Here is a 14,959-nt window from a genome sequence, read left to right as displayed (position 1 = left end):
ATTTTCATTAAACTTCATAACCCTATCAAAGAAACAACGCAACGTTAACCAAGAAACTACCGAAAGCGCAAGACGGCATCATCCAGCAACTACACGCACATCTGACATATAGATGACTTCATCCAGCCATCGTTAGTCTAAATAAACATTTCATTTTAATCTGTTAATTAGATTATCATTTAATCTTGTTACACGAACTAAACACTGCTCGGTCACATTGATATAATTGAAAAAGTTCATCTGCAATTTTGCAAGAGAATTTTAAATGTGAGATCAAGTACTCCAAATGTTATGGTATATAGAGAATTAGGGAGGTTTCCACTAGAAATTAAAGTAAAATTAAGAATGTTATCGTTTTGGATTAGAATGGCTAAAAATAAAAAAAAACTTTGTAGATCTATGTATAATTAAGCTTATTTTCAAATTACATACTGATGGTATTTGTGAATTTAAATGGGTGTCATTTGTAAAATCTATATTTGACAACTCAGGATTAGGTTATATGTTTATCAACCAATACTTTGATTATTCAACTACCAAACTTGTTAGAAAACAGATTCTTCAAGATCAGTTTCTTCAAAAGTGGTTCAGTAATATCAATAACTCGTCTCGTGGCGAATATTATAAGTTATTTAAAACTCAGTTTGGTCTTGAAAATTATTTACTACGTCTTCCAGAGGATAAAATAATCTGGATTTCAAAATTGAGAACATGCAATCTTAAAATTCCTATGGAACATGGCAGATGGTACACTGACATCGCTAGAACCGATCGCATATGTACCTTATGTAATGAATGTATTGGTGATGTATATCATTATTTATATGTATGTAATAATAGTACTATTACTGAACTTCGGAAGAAATATATACCGAAATATTATACAACATATCCATCTGTACTGAAAATGCAAAAGATGCTGTCATTGTGTCACTGTCAGCTATTGCATAATTTAGCTATATTTATCAAGAAACTATCTACCTTCATTTAGAAAGATGCATGTATCTTGCAAGTTTTATGATCTTTAGAAAGTACACTTTTGTTATTAGTTTCCTGTCTATTCTGTCATTTATTGCATTTGATTTGTAATTTGTCCTCATGTAACACATATTTTGTGTCTGAGTGTAAATAAAGAATTGAAAAGTTGAATTGTCACAAATTTAACAATACATCAAATAATTAGTGGTATATGTGTCTATGGTATTCTTTGGTATCTCGTGTCTCTTCGACTTATGTACATAATATGTGAGGTTTGATTATCCTTTGGTATCTTTCGTCCTTTTGACTTGTATCAGTTTTGATTATCCTATTGATATCTCCCTTCAGTTTTGATAAACCTATTTGTTTTCATTTTGATAAAATATTAGAAAAAAAAGAAGATGTGGTTTGATACCAATGAGACAAATCTCCACAAGAGACTAAATAATAAAATGCGCACCTCTTAGAAGTTAACAACTATACGGTACCGCACGGCCTTCCAAAACAAGTCTATTTTCGGGTTTATTCAGGTCCAAGAACTGTCACCAAATTAAAATTTTTCGTTAATGTTGTTTTTGTTTTGATAAAATATTCAATTCATACTTTAACAAAATCTACACTTCAAGAAAATTCTTTGAAAAAAATATATTTTAGTAGATTTTCAGGTCTTCAGATTTTAAAGTCTCCGTTCAGGTCCAAGTTTAGCACCCAAAACATATTTTTTATAATTTGATTTTAAATTTTGATAAAATGTTATATTTTTCATTTTACAAATATTTTAAGTTGAAGGAAATCCATTGAATATTTAAAGAGTAATTGAAGCTTTAATAAGTCCGACCATAGATTTTCAGGTCCCTTTAGGTCTTTTCATTTCTCCGTTCAGGTCCAGGTTTTGGCATCAACAATTTGTTTTTTTTTTTGAAAATTCTTATTTTCAATAAAGTGTGGTTCTTTACCTTTCACAAAATTCTAACTTGAAGAAAATCTATTGAAAAGTAAAAAAGTTATTGTAATTTTAAAAAGTTGAGTCGTATATCTTCAGGTCTATTCAGGTCTTTTCAGGTCCATTTTCAGGTCTTTAGTGTAACCCCCAAATTATTACAGCCTCATGCATAACGAACGAGTTGGGATATATAAACACCGTATGATGGAGCCAAAGGAACATCGCCGTCTAAAAAAGGAAAATTAACAATAGGGAATGAAAAATCGTCTCTTTTGGCGTAAATTTTCGTATGGAGTTTTCCTTTAGAGATTGAAATGTCCAAATCCAGAAAAGGACAACTACTGCTGTTTATGTTAGATTTAGTTAAAGTAAGTTCTATTGGGTAAATTTCGGTAGTATATTTAGAGAACTCTGGATTATTTAACGAAAAAATATCATCTAGATAACGGAAGGTGTTGTTGAATGTATCAACCAAATGTAACAATGACTTGTCTTTACTGAATTTGGTCATAAACTGAGATTCATAGCAATACATGAATAAATCTGCTATTAATGGGGCGCAGTTAGTGCCCATAGGAATACCTACTACTTGTCGATACACTTCATCGCCGAGACGTACATATATGTTGTCCAGGAGAAAATTTAAAGCTTCAATCATATCTTCACATTTCCAGTAAGTGTATCTAGCATACTTTCCTTTTTCGTTACAGGAAAAAGCTTTAAATGAGTTACAGCAAATAAATTTGTAATGAGATTTTTCAAAAGACCATTTAATTAAATATGAAAACTTTTTCTTGATAAGATTGTGTGGAAGTGTAGTATAGAGAGTAGAAAAATCATAACTGTCAACAGAATTAAAAGGACCATCAAAAGCATGTATTTTATCTAAAACCTCTAAAGAATTTTTAACACTCCGAAAATAATTAATACCATTATTTTCATAAGCTTTATTACAAAAGTTAATAAGTTCTTTGATAGTAGTAAGGGAGGTAGTTAGAAGCACTGATAGATTGGTAGTAGAACACTTACTAGATGCGGAGATGAAACGGAATTTAAATGGTTTTTTGTGCAATTATGGTAACCAGTACATAGTAGGGACTTTCAAATGTTCGGAAGAGGCTTTAAGCTGGGTAGTGGCAGTGATATGCTTATTTGTTAGCAGATCATCCTTATTTACTATATCTATGCTTTAAAATATTAACATGATTAAGAACTAAACTTTGCATTTTAATACTCGATTAAAGATCGAAACATGTATATATGATATACAGTTGTAAATTGTCTATTATTATATCATTTATAATGACGTCTTTCGATGAATTTACAAAAACATTTAAAATCTCATGATAATTTTGTATCAAAATGACTTCAAAATAGTAAAAATTTAGCACCAAACTCCATACAAAAACATTTTGAAAATTGTTTGAAAAAGAATATTTTTTTATTTTTAGATATTTACTGAAAAAAGTATTGCTTTCTTTCGTCACAGTAAGAGTAATGACGTCATTTAAGCAGATCTAGATTTTTTACCGGATGGAATTTTTGCTAATACGTCTTATTTCAAGTTTGCGCGGCTTGTACAAAACTTATTTCTGGCATCATCCGTGTATTTTTGGGGACATAATATCATCGTCTAACCATAATAAGTTCTCCAACAATTTGCGGGACGGAATACATATTTTGTTCTTTTCAATGTTGTAAGCGACATTTCCTGATTTGTAATTCATGAAAGTTAGTTGACATCTTCATTCAAACAAATTGACCATTATATCAGGTAATTATGAGATCTTAATAAGACACATAGTCGTGGAATGGACCATTGGATACGCAATATAATTATGTAAAATAATGCAAATTTCCAAATACTAACATTACGCACTTGCGTACCCGACAACACCAGCATGACCAGATGAATATACATTTACATGTACACTGTGATGTTTATTGGTGTAATTATCAGTTATTATGTCAATCAATTGTAACTGATTTTATGCCCTTTATGGGCCCTATAATTTGGGAAATAAAAATATTCTATATGCTAGACCAAATAATTATGCAAAGCTATTTTAATTTTTTTCTGTGATGCAAGGATATTTTTGTAAGGGTGTTTAAATCCTTGCATGTTCCTACAAATATCATAATTTAAATATAAATAAACATCACAGAAAAAAATTAAAATAGCCTTGCAAAACGTCATAATTATTTGGACTACCAATACACTACTGCAGTACTGCCACTACTGGGGATGGTAAAGGGTTATTTTCGTACAACGTGATCGCCGTTGTTTATTTCACGTTCAACGTTTTCTTACTTTTTGATTTGACCTTCAGTCGTGCAAGACAGGTGCCTCGTTCAACATGTTCTGCTTATTTAATTTTATGTGCATCCTGATTTTCAAAATAATGCTTATGATACATGGGGCTTAAATTAAAATATTGTTTGTTTGCAGTTTACCGACCGACCTTCGAAAATCCCCCGACTGTGAACATTTTAGTGTTTTTAATTTGAAGAAATTATTTTTAATACTTCTATTGACTCGATCCGGAATTTCGGGCCGTTTCCGGAATTGATTCCAAGTCTAGGTTAATTACATGTTTGAAGTTCGGTTTTTCTTCCCTTCCTGTCAATCGTTCATTGGACCTTTTAATGGTAAAGCACATGGAGATTGTTTACAGGTATCCACGAAGTCATGGAGGAGTACTTTATTCTGTCGTCTTCTTTCAATTTTAAGACAACTAATACACAGAAAAGTTTCGTAGTAAACTGTTTATACTGATTCAGGCAGAATTGCACACGGAATGATGTCTTCAATGATATCATTGACGATGATAAAACCAACACGATAACCGTTTCTGTCTCAAACAAATCGGATACAGAATCTTTTGAGACTGATTTTATGGAACCAATATCAGTGGTTCAACAATTCGACAGCAGCCTGAAGTATGCCATATTTTCTTTAAATTGTCGTGAAGACGACAAAGATGAAACCACTCCTCCGTGACTTCATGGATACCTGTAATTTGTAAACACGCCTGTACGGTGGAAGGACGCATTTGAAATGTTAAATCAATAAGAAGCCACACAAACTACACAAAGATGTAGAGAAAATTAATGGTTGGCTTGAGAAATAAATATATTCTCTCTGTATCAAATCTATCTTCGATTGCAATGAGTATGCTCCTTTAGGATAAGGGGGGCTGTCCCACTCATTGCAATTATTCTCTCTCTTACAATATTAAATATACTCAAACTGTGTGTGGGCTGTGTGAATTCTTAGCTAGGAGCTATGCTGCCAATTTTTTATGCAGACAAAACATTTCAGTACAGACCATTTACTTTTAATGGGGTAAATGTTTTTTTAGTCCCTACTGACGAAGTCGAAGGGGACTTTAGGTTTGCACTCCGTCCGTCTGTCTGTCTGTCTGTCTGTCTGTCTGTCTGTCTGTCTGTCTGTCTGTCTGTCTGTCTGTCTGTCTGTCTGTCTGTCTGTCTGTCTGTCTGTCTGTCCGTCCGTCCGTCCGTCCGTCCGTCCGTCCGTCCGTCCGTCCGTCCGTCCGTCCGTCCGTCTGTCTGTCTGTCCGTCCGTCCGTCCGTCCGTCCGTCCGTCCATCTGTCTGTCTGTCCGTCCTTCTGTCAGTCCGGCAAATCAGCTTTCCACACTTTTTTTCTTAATGCTTGAAGATATTGATTTGATATTTGGTATATTGTTTTACCATGACAAGTTACAGATCAAGTTCGAATTTTTGTTCAGGTCTGATAATTTAGTCCAGTGTTATGGACCATATCTAATGTTAGAGTACTACATGTATGTTAAACCATATTTCTGTACAAAGGGAGATAACTCATTTTTTAAAAGACATTCATTGTTATATTGTTTGAAGAATTTTTTAGCAGGTTTGTTTGTTATTTAGTATAAACTAATTTTCTGAATGCTATATACATGATATATATATATACAGAAAAATTTATGAAGAGAAATCCTTTAATTAGATAATAATCTATTTTTATTAATGTATATATTTCAATACATTACATTGTGTAGATAAATGTTGTTGACATTTTATAGATAAGTTACAAATCTATATTAGTTTGTGACAAATGAAAGAAAAAATATTTGGAACTATTAATTATATTTGATTATAATTTGAAAATAGATATACACTGTATTACATCATATCTAATTTTAGAGAACTATTAACCATATCTAATGTTTTTTTCACTCATATAATCAGTTTTCCACACTGTTTTTAGTCATGCTTGAAGATATTGACATGATATTTACTTTTTGTTTACACCATGATAAGTTATTTGATATACTGTTAGTCTATCAGAGCCAAAAAGTAAAATATTTGGGGAAATTCTGATAGGAATTCCTAGGTTACATGTATCTATGAGTCTTTGATGAGGTACATTGTATCTTTTGCATTTTAATAAATAGTGTGCAGTTGTTACTGTTACTCCACAAACACAAATTGTGGATTGTATCAATATATTTACAAATGATTTATTCTCTAATGGTTGTGACCTGTTATCTATTTATTGCATGAAGAGACATTTCTCGTTGCACACGAAAAATGGGTTCCTTTGATTAGCTTATCCAGCATGTCCAGCATCCTGAAATGATATTGAGTTATTTCCATTGGCTATTTGTTAGGCCATTTAGGACTTTGAAAGGTACATTTCCTTCATGGCAATAGAGATATGTGATTTCTTCAATAATAAACAAAACACTTATTTTTGTCAAATTTTATTGCATTCTGAAGCCTCCAAAAAGTGTTAGAATGTCTGATGTTAAAGTTTGGCGTTGGAACAGGACATATGACGTCATACTGGTATAAGATACAGATAAAGATATTTTTATTCCAATTAAAGAACCTATGAAGAGCAAAGTAATTTATCGCAAAGATTTTTTATAATTGAGAGACACAGATATAAAAATAAGGAGATGAGTTATGATTGCTAATGAGACAACTATCCACCAAAGTTCAAATAAAGTGGATGTAAGCAATTACAGATAGTTTTTGTCTCGCCTTGACGGAGTCAAAAAGTGAGACATAGGTATGCTGTTTCCTGTGTCGGCGGCGGCGTTGTCAATATTTGTATTAGTTTGTGATTAGGACTAGTTTATGGTGAACCACTAGTGGAAGGTCAATGATATTTGGTATGCAGTTGTATTAGCATTGGCACATCTCATTACCACGGAGATTATTTGGCCCCACCCCTCAGTCATGGTCTATTGACTTTTAAACTTTACTTAGTTTAAATGTATTAGTTTGTGATTAGGTAAGTTTATGGGGAACCACTAGTGGTAGGTCAATGATATTTGGTATGCAGTTGTATAAGCATTGGCATATCTCATTTCCATGGAGATTATTTGGCCCCGCCCCCTTGTCATGGTCTATTGACTTTGAAACTTTTGCTTTGTTTACATGTATTAGTTTGTGATTAGGTCAGTTTATGGGGAACCACTAGTGGTAGCTATATATAGGTCAATGATATTTGGTATGCAGTTGTATTAGCATTGGCACATCTCACTACCACAGAGATTATTTGGCCCCACCCCTCATTCATGGTCTATTGACTTTTAAACTTTACTTAGTTTACATGTATTAGTTTGTGATTAGGTCAGTTTATGGGGAACCACTAGTGGTAGGTCAATGATATTTGGTATGCAGTTGTATAAGCATTGGCATATCTCATTTCCATGGAGATTATTTGGCCCAGCCCCCTCAGTCATGGTCTATTGACTTTGAAACTTTTGCTTCGTTTACATGTATTAGTTTGTGATTAGGTCAGTTTAAGATGAACCACTAATGTTAAGTCAATGATATTTGGTATGCAAATGTATTGGCATTTGCAAGTTTCATTTCCATAGAGATTATATAACCCCACACCCTCATTATGGTTCATCGACTTTGAAAGTTTTACATAGTTTACAAGTTAATGTTTGTGTTTGTTTAAAGGGAACGACTTATGAGATTTCAGTGGTATTTGGTATACAGTTGTATTAATATTGGCACATCTCATTTCCATGGAGATTGTTTAGCCCTGTACCTTCAGTCATGGTCTATAGACTTTGAATATTTGCATAACTTACATATTAATAATGTATTGCTATTTTAGTTTCAACATTTGCATTATCAAAATAACAAATAGGCGAGACATTTCTCTGTGTTAACAGTTTATGAATATTCAAATAGGAATATAATCAACTTAATTTTTTATACGACCGCAAAACATTTTTGTGGTCTTATATTGGTATCACGTTGTCGTCGTCGTTGTCGTCCGAAGACAGTTGGTTTCCGGACAATTACTTTAGTATAAATAAATAGATATCTATGAAATTTAAACACAAGGTTTATAACCACAAAAGGAAGATCGGGATTGATTTTGGGGATTATGGTCCCAACAGTTTAGGAATAAGGGGCAAAAAAAGGGGCCCAAATAAGCATTTTTGTAGTTTCCAGACAATAACTTGTGTTTAAGTGTATGAATCTCTCTGAAATTATACCACAAGTTTCCATACCACAAAGGGATGGTTAGGATTGACTTGGGGGGTTATGGCTCAAACCATTTAGGAATTAGGGGCAAAAAAAAATGGGAAAAACAAGGGTTTCCTGGTTAATGGACAATTTTAAAGCAGTGTAAGGGAGGTAATCCAATCACATTTAATATTGCTTGTAAATTATGTATAAGAAATGATGTATTGTCTTGAGGTGATTAGCTGTCAATTTATTTTTAAATGTTACAGTAATTAATATTAATTTTAGCCTTGTATATGTATGTCATTTTCTATTTTAAAACTTTTATGATGTATTTTAATGGGTAATTATGGTTGCAAACTCCATTAGAAATTTGAATTGAGATTATGACCTTATCTTGAGGGAAAGAATTTTTTTTTGAAAAAGGGAAAAGGGGGGGGGGGGGGGGGGGGGTGTTTGAAAAACAAAATTTTGGGGGGGGGAGGGGGAGGGGAAATATGAAATTTTCGGGGGGGGGGGACAATTTTTTATCATTTCAGATTTAAGAAATTAAAAAGAAAATTTCTTCAAATATTATTTTTTTTTGCCAAAAAAATGTGGGAGAGGGGGTCAATATGCAACAGCATAGTGTATTGCATAAAAGCATAAATTGAATATAAATTCAAATCATATTATAAATTCTAAGTTCTTTGACTACAGTTATTCTGTGTCAGAAACCTATTTTGTGTCAGATATTTAATTACAATCCAAATTCAGACCTGATCAACGGCGATTATTGTGTCCATTTTTGCCCCAACTGTTCAGGGTTGGACCTCTGTGGTCGTATCCAGCTGTGCTCAGCGAAGCAATTTATTATAGGATTAAACGCCTTTTTAAAGGAATTTATTGGTGTATAAACTCGACCAATTCACTCACAAACAAATAAAAGTCCGAAGGACTTTATGATATGTTTGTGAGTGACTTAGTCTAGTTTATACACCAATGAATTCCTTTAAAAAAGCGTTTAATCCTTATAATTCTTTAAAAATGGAGATAAGGAATTCATTTTCCCACACTCGTAACCTCTATCACACGTAAATTGTATATTTGTGTCATTGAATTGGCCTGGCGCATGAATATATTTGTTGGTTAACGCAAAATTATGTACTCCATGAAACTTGCTATCTGATAATAAATAAACTGCAAAAACTCTTATTGTCATTCAAAAGTGTTTATTATTTAAATTAATGATTAACGCGAAGTGAAAATACATTTTGTTAACATCGAGCAGGATTGTGTTATTATCGCCGCCATCTTGTTTACATTGGTTACGAAAAGAACTTTGGTCAACGTCGTCAATCGAAAAATAAACAATGTCAAGAACAACTACCGGAAGTCCTCTCGACCAATCATATCAACGTATTCCCTAATATGCAAATCATATAAGAATTATTAGATCTTAAGCCACTGCCAGACCAGCATACATGTATGTGTACAAAAAAGTAGTAATAAAACAGATTATATATAAAATATTAACAGGCAAATATTCTTAACAGGTTACGTACATGACATTGACATATCTGTACTATCTGATTGTTTTCTAAGTTCAAAACATTTATCATAAGTTCCAATAATACTCAATACCTCTAGGTTTTCTTGAATAAAAAGCCAATTGAACTTGCAATAGTGATATATCAAGTTTTTTTTTTGTTCACAATGATACCTGTGAATACAGTATGCATGATTTGAGAAATAATGTACTCATCTCTTCTTGGCTTTCCATCAGTGATTTCAATCACTTTGATCATAAGAGGTACCTCAGATGAAGTAATAAGCTAGACTAGGTACAGTATGGTCTCTCCAGCTTATGTCTTCTTCTTGTCTTTCCATCAGTGATTTCAATCACTTTGATTGTAAGAGGTACCTCAGATGAAGTAATAAGCTAGACTAGGTACCATGGGTACAGTATGGTCTCTCCAGCTTAGGTCGTCGGCTTCAACAATTTGTTAAAGTTTGTGATTAGGGGAACCTCTAATGATAAGTCCTTTGTATTTTTCCATTTAACCAGAAACTAAGCCATCATGCCAAAAATGAAATGAATTACAATTCATGCATTGTACAGTTGTTCTTTTAAACACATACTTTAGCAAAAACTATGCAAGGAAACCTTGTATGTGATATACACTTAATGATTCTTGAAAGTCATGAAAGTTAAGTATTAGTTTTATGATTAATTAAAGATGAAGAGTATGTTTGACAAGAGCCCCCAATCATTATTGGTGCTTGAAATAAATAAAGATATGACTAATCTTTTCTTTAAAAATCCTTTCAAAATAATATTGTAATTTATTTTGATAAAAAATACCCAGGATAATAACAAAGTCTTCTCAATTCAGTTACCAGTGTCATTTGTGATGTCACAACATTGTCACACAACACAATTGATCCCCAAATAACTATTTTGTATAGCTATTGTAAAAATAAATATCAGCTATAACCTTTTTATGCCTCAAATATGTTTTACTCATTAACATCTTTGTATAAACCATATTTCCCAAATAATATCTCATTATCTGGTAACCTATTTAGGATGCTCATATATACATGTACTAACTGAAGACCACAAAATTAAAGCAAAGGATGCAGTTTTTACAGCTAAACAAAACTGTTATCCCCTCCTTTTATGAATGTAACACATCTTGCATTAGGATGTGTTCATTTTAACAACTTTCAATTAAAAATCAGTAAAGAATTGTCCAAATTCCTAAGTATTTCTATTTTTTAATTTACTCTTCATTTCATTATTGAATTTTATTGATTGTATTTAGACAAAAGTTTGATTACCTGAGGTTCTTACCTGTCAGCTGACTCCCAGTAATCATGCTATTGTATCATACATCAAGATAAAAATCAATCAGCCTTTCGCTTAATTACTGATTTTTGTCATTTTATATTACAGTCACAGGGAAGAAAAAGTATAAGTGAAGGTAGGAACAGATTTTACTTTTATTATATATATATTGTAAATGTTTTATAGTGATGACAAAGGATGGTTCTGTTCTAATGACAAGCTGAAGATTACTGACTGTAAAAGATCTAAGACACCATACCTTCAATATATATCTCCTATTTATAAAAATTGTAAGATTTTAATTTTCATTTCTAGATTTGAATATTCTCCCCCTAATCTTCTCCAAAACTGGCAATTGTTTTTTTTTACAACTACTTAAATTCTCAAATTTTGGTACTGGTAGGTCAAACCATACCTAAACAATTTTTTTCTGCCACATTCTTGTTTGCTAATATTTTTTAGAGTTCATTATTTCATCTCTAGAACTAAACAAAAAAATCTGGCACAGATGTTAAGTAACTGCAAGGCCTTCAAAAATTACTCTCTGGAGGCTGGTTAATGAGCAGTGTTTTGAAGATGATAGACAAAGGAGATTTCATCGTCCATGAAATTATACATGAAGACAACTATTAATGGCAGACAATTAAACATTCATTTACAGCAATGTAGTCAAAAGAAATTAAGAATAGAAGAAAATATGAATTTTTATGCCCCAGCCGTAGCAGAGGGGGCATTAAGGTTGTCTGTCCGTCCATACATCCCGTAATTGGTTTCCGTTCTCTAACTTTAGTTTCCATTGACCAAATGTCATGAAACTTATACACAAAGCTTATTACCACAAAACACAGATCAAGTTCTATTTGAGTGGCGTCATTTTTACTGTCATGACTGTTCTTGAGTTATGCCCCTTTATAAATGGATAAATTGCTGAATTTGTTGTTTCTGTTCTCTAACTTTAGTTTGCCTCAACCAAATGTTATGAAACTTATACACAATGCTTATTACTACATAATACAGATTAAGTAGGAAATTTTGTGGCAACACTTTTACCATTCTTGAGTTATGTCCCTTTATAAACATAAAAATTGCTGAATTTTTCGTTTCGGTTCTCTATCTTTAGTTGCCTCAACCAAATGTTATGAAACTTATACGCAATGCTTATTACCATAAAACACAGATCATGTTCGAATTTGGGTGGCGTCACTATTACAGTTCTCTAGTTACGTCCCTTTATAACGTTATATGCCAGCTTGGGCATCATTTATTTACTATTTTATAATGTTAAATGGAATATAAACATACCTCCAAAAATATTAACCTGTATAAAAGAGGGAGAAAATACCAGAGGGACAGTCAAACTCATAGATCGAAAACAAACTGACAACACCATGGCCAAAAATAAAAAGACAAACAGACAAATAATAGTACAGATGACACAACATAGAAAACTAAAGACTAAGCAACACGAACCCCACCAAAAACTGGGGGTGATCTCAGGTGCTCCTGAAGGGTAAGCAGATTCTGCTCCACATGTGGCACCCGTCGTGTTGCTTATGTTATTACAAATCCGGTAAATATTCTAATTCGGTAGGTCACATTCGTGAAAAGGGAAGAGTATTGTAGTTATGACATACGAGAAATAGAAAAACACTTGTAAAAGTATTACCCCTGACTAAATTACAAAAGATGTAGTGACAATTAACAGATGATATTTGAGTTGTAAAAATAAAATCCATTTTTTTTATGTTTATCATGTTAATAAAACATTTATGTAAAACAAGGAATGATTTTGTAATCATAGCAACACTATAGACGAAGACAGATGAAGGTATTTCATTGCTGCTCAATTAAGAATATGATTGTATTAATAATCTAAGCTTGGCACCTATCAGTAAAGTAATTACTTCAAAATAATGTAGGTATGAAAATATCATTCTGCAGAAGAAAACACTTATTGTACCTTTCTCTTGTCAATTGTTACATAGTTATGTAATTAATGATTTTACTGTTAATGTACAGAGAAAATAATTACAGTAAGGATGTTATCAGTTTAAGATTAAACCAATGTATACTTATAGTAAAGGTAAAAAGTCAAATCATACTGAATATGCATGAAATGTTTGCCACTGGACATTAAACAATCAGTCAAACACTTAATCAGTTCTAATTTGTCTAACAGATATGGCTTCATTCTGTTTTAAATGAAACCTATGTTACAGAATAAATAAAACTTGGGTTTCCCCATTAAAATCTGCCAATCCACTTTGTAAATAGTGAATGTGGCCGACATGTATGGAAGCTAGACTAATAATACCAGCTCAGACTTCATTATGGTACAGACACTTCTCACTCGTATAACACCATATATTGAAATGCAGGTGCTTTTTGTGATTTCTTTACTGTTAGGTGTCTATCTCATTCCCATATATATCCCACATCTTCTTTTCATGAAGGCATTTAAATGTTTATAAAAATAAGAAGAGTTGGGTATGATTGGCAATAAGACAACTCTCCACCAGAGACCAAATGACATAGAAGTTACAACTATATGTCACTGTATGGCCTTCAACAATGAGCAAAACCCAAACCACATACAATGTAGTAAGCTATTAAAGGCCCCGAAATGACAAATGAAAAACAATTCAAAAGAGAATGTATGTTTGCCTGAATTGTTGCATTCCACATGACAAAGTTGTCATTATAGGTCGCACTTCTGTAAATTATATAGACAATGCAATTTCCCATAGGAACTCCTTTTACGGCTAAAACTGTTCCACTTTTACTAGGAAGTTTCGTAAAAAGTTATATCCTAGAATGGAAAGTTTATATTTACTACAATTTTTTTCAGAGGTCAAAACATAGGGCTGTGTGGCATATTTTCAACATTTATATGCCTCAAACTTCCAAGAGTATAAACTTATACTCAAATTCTGTACTACCCCTCCCTTCACTTTGGGCCTTCCACAGAATTCAATTTGGCCGCTATCCATGTGTATTTATACTGGTAACATTCTCAAGTTTTGACTCTATGAGATGAAGCATAAAGGTCATATCTGGGAACCAGTAGGTAAACAAACAAAATATCTATGAATATTAAATTTCTCCCCAAAAGAGGTGTGGTTTATGAAACAGCTGTATTTACAAAGTGCAACCTTTACAGATTTGTTTTATCTTTTTATTTATTACTGGTTTTGCTTTCAGATCAAATGATTGAAAGGTAATATTTTTGAGTACATACAAAAGTTCAATACAAACAACTATTTTAATGTGTTGTTTTATCAAGATTTGCTTTAATTGCGGAGGCAGAAGTCATGGAAAACAGGTTCACCTGTAAATCTAAGGTTATGTGGCCTCAATTGGCTTTTTGTTAATACAATTTAGAATAGAATTTAACATTTGCAACCACAAATTATAAATTAAAGGATCGATTGATTAATTGGAGTTTAATGCCACTTTCAGCACTATTGTGCTATTTCTTGGCGGTCAGTTTTTATTGGTAGAGGAAGCTGGAGTGCCCAGAGAGAACCACAACCTTTGGTAGGCTAGTCAATTAAGATTGAAGTTGAGCACACCTGCCACATGCTGGATTCAAACTCTCAACCTCAGCGTTGACAGGCTAGTGATACAGTAGTTCTACTACTGAGATCACTCGGCCACCGATGTCCCTAAATTAATGGAGATATTGTATAGACAACAATATGACTAATAAGACAGAATGCCCATGAA

The 14,959-nt window shown here is 32.6% G+C and overlaps 2 protein-coding genes across 4 annotated transcripts in view; one reads left to right on the top strand and one right to left on the bottom strand.

Moving 5' to 3' along the window:
* Positions 1–14,959, bottom strand: part of LOC127712273 (WD repeat and SOCS box-containing protein 1-like) — a 141,065-nt gene that overhangs the window by 66,493 nt on the left and 59,613 nt on the right. The gene's annotated exons all lie outside the window — the stretch shown is intronic.
* The window catches only part of LOC127712256 (protein retinal degeneration B-like), an 88,615-nt gene continuing 77,277 nt past the window's right edge, over positions 3,622–14,959 (top strand). For 2 of the 3 annotated variants that reach the window (XM_052218596.1, XM_052218597.1), the window contains exons 1-2: positions 3,629–3,695; positions 11,342–11,369. The gene's annotated coding sequence lies outside the window, so the exon portion shown is untranslated. Of the gene's footprint in view, positions 3,696–11,341; positions 11,370–14,959 lie in introns of all 3 variants that reach the window. The other variant, XM_052218594.1, reaches the window with a different exon arrangement.

The sequence above is a fragment of the Mytilus californianus genome, unplaced genomic scaffold, assembly GCF_021869535.1.
Source record: "Mytilus californianus isolate M0D057914Y unplaced genomic scaffold, xbMytCali1.0.p SCAF_8, whole genome shotgun sequence".
Taxonomy (NCBI): Eukaryota; Metazoa; Mollusca; class Bivalvia; order Mytilida; family Mytilidae; genus Mytilus; species Mytilus californianus.
This window is presented reverse-complemented; position numbering and strand designations above follow the sequence as displayed.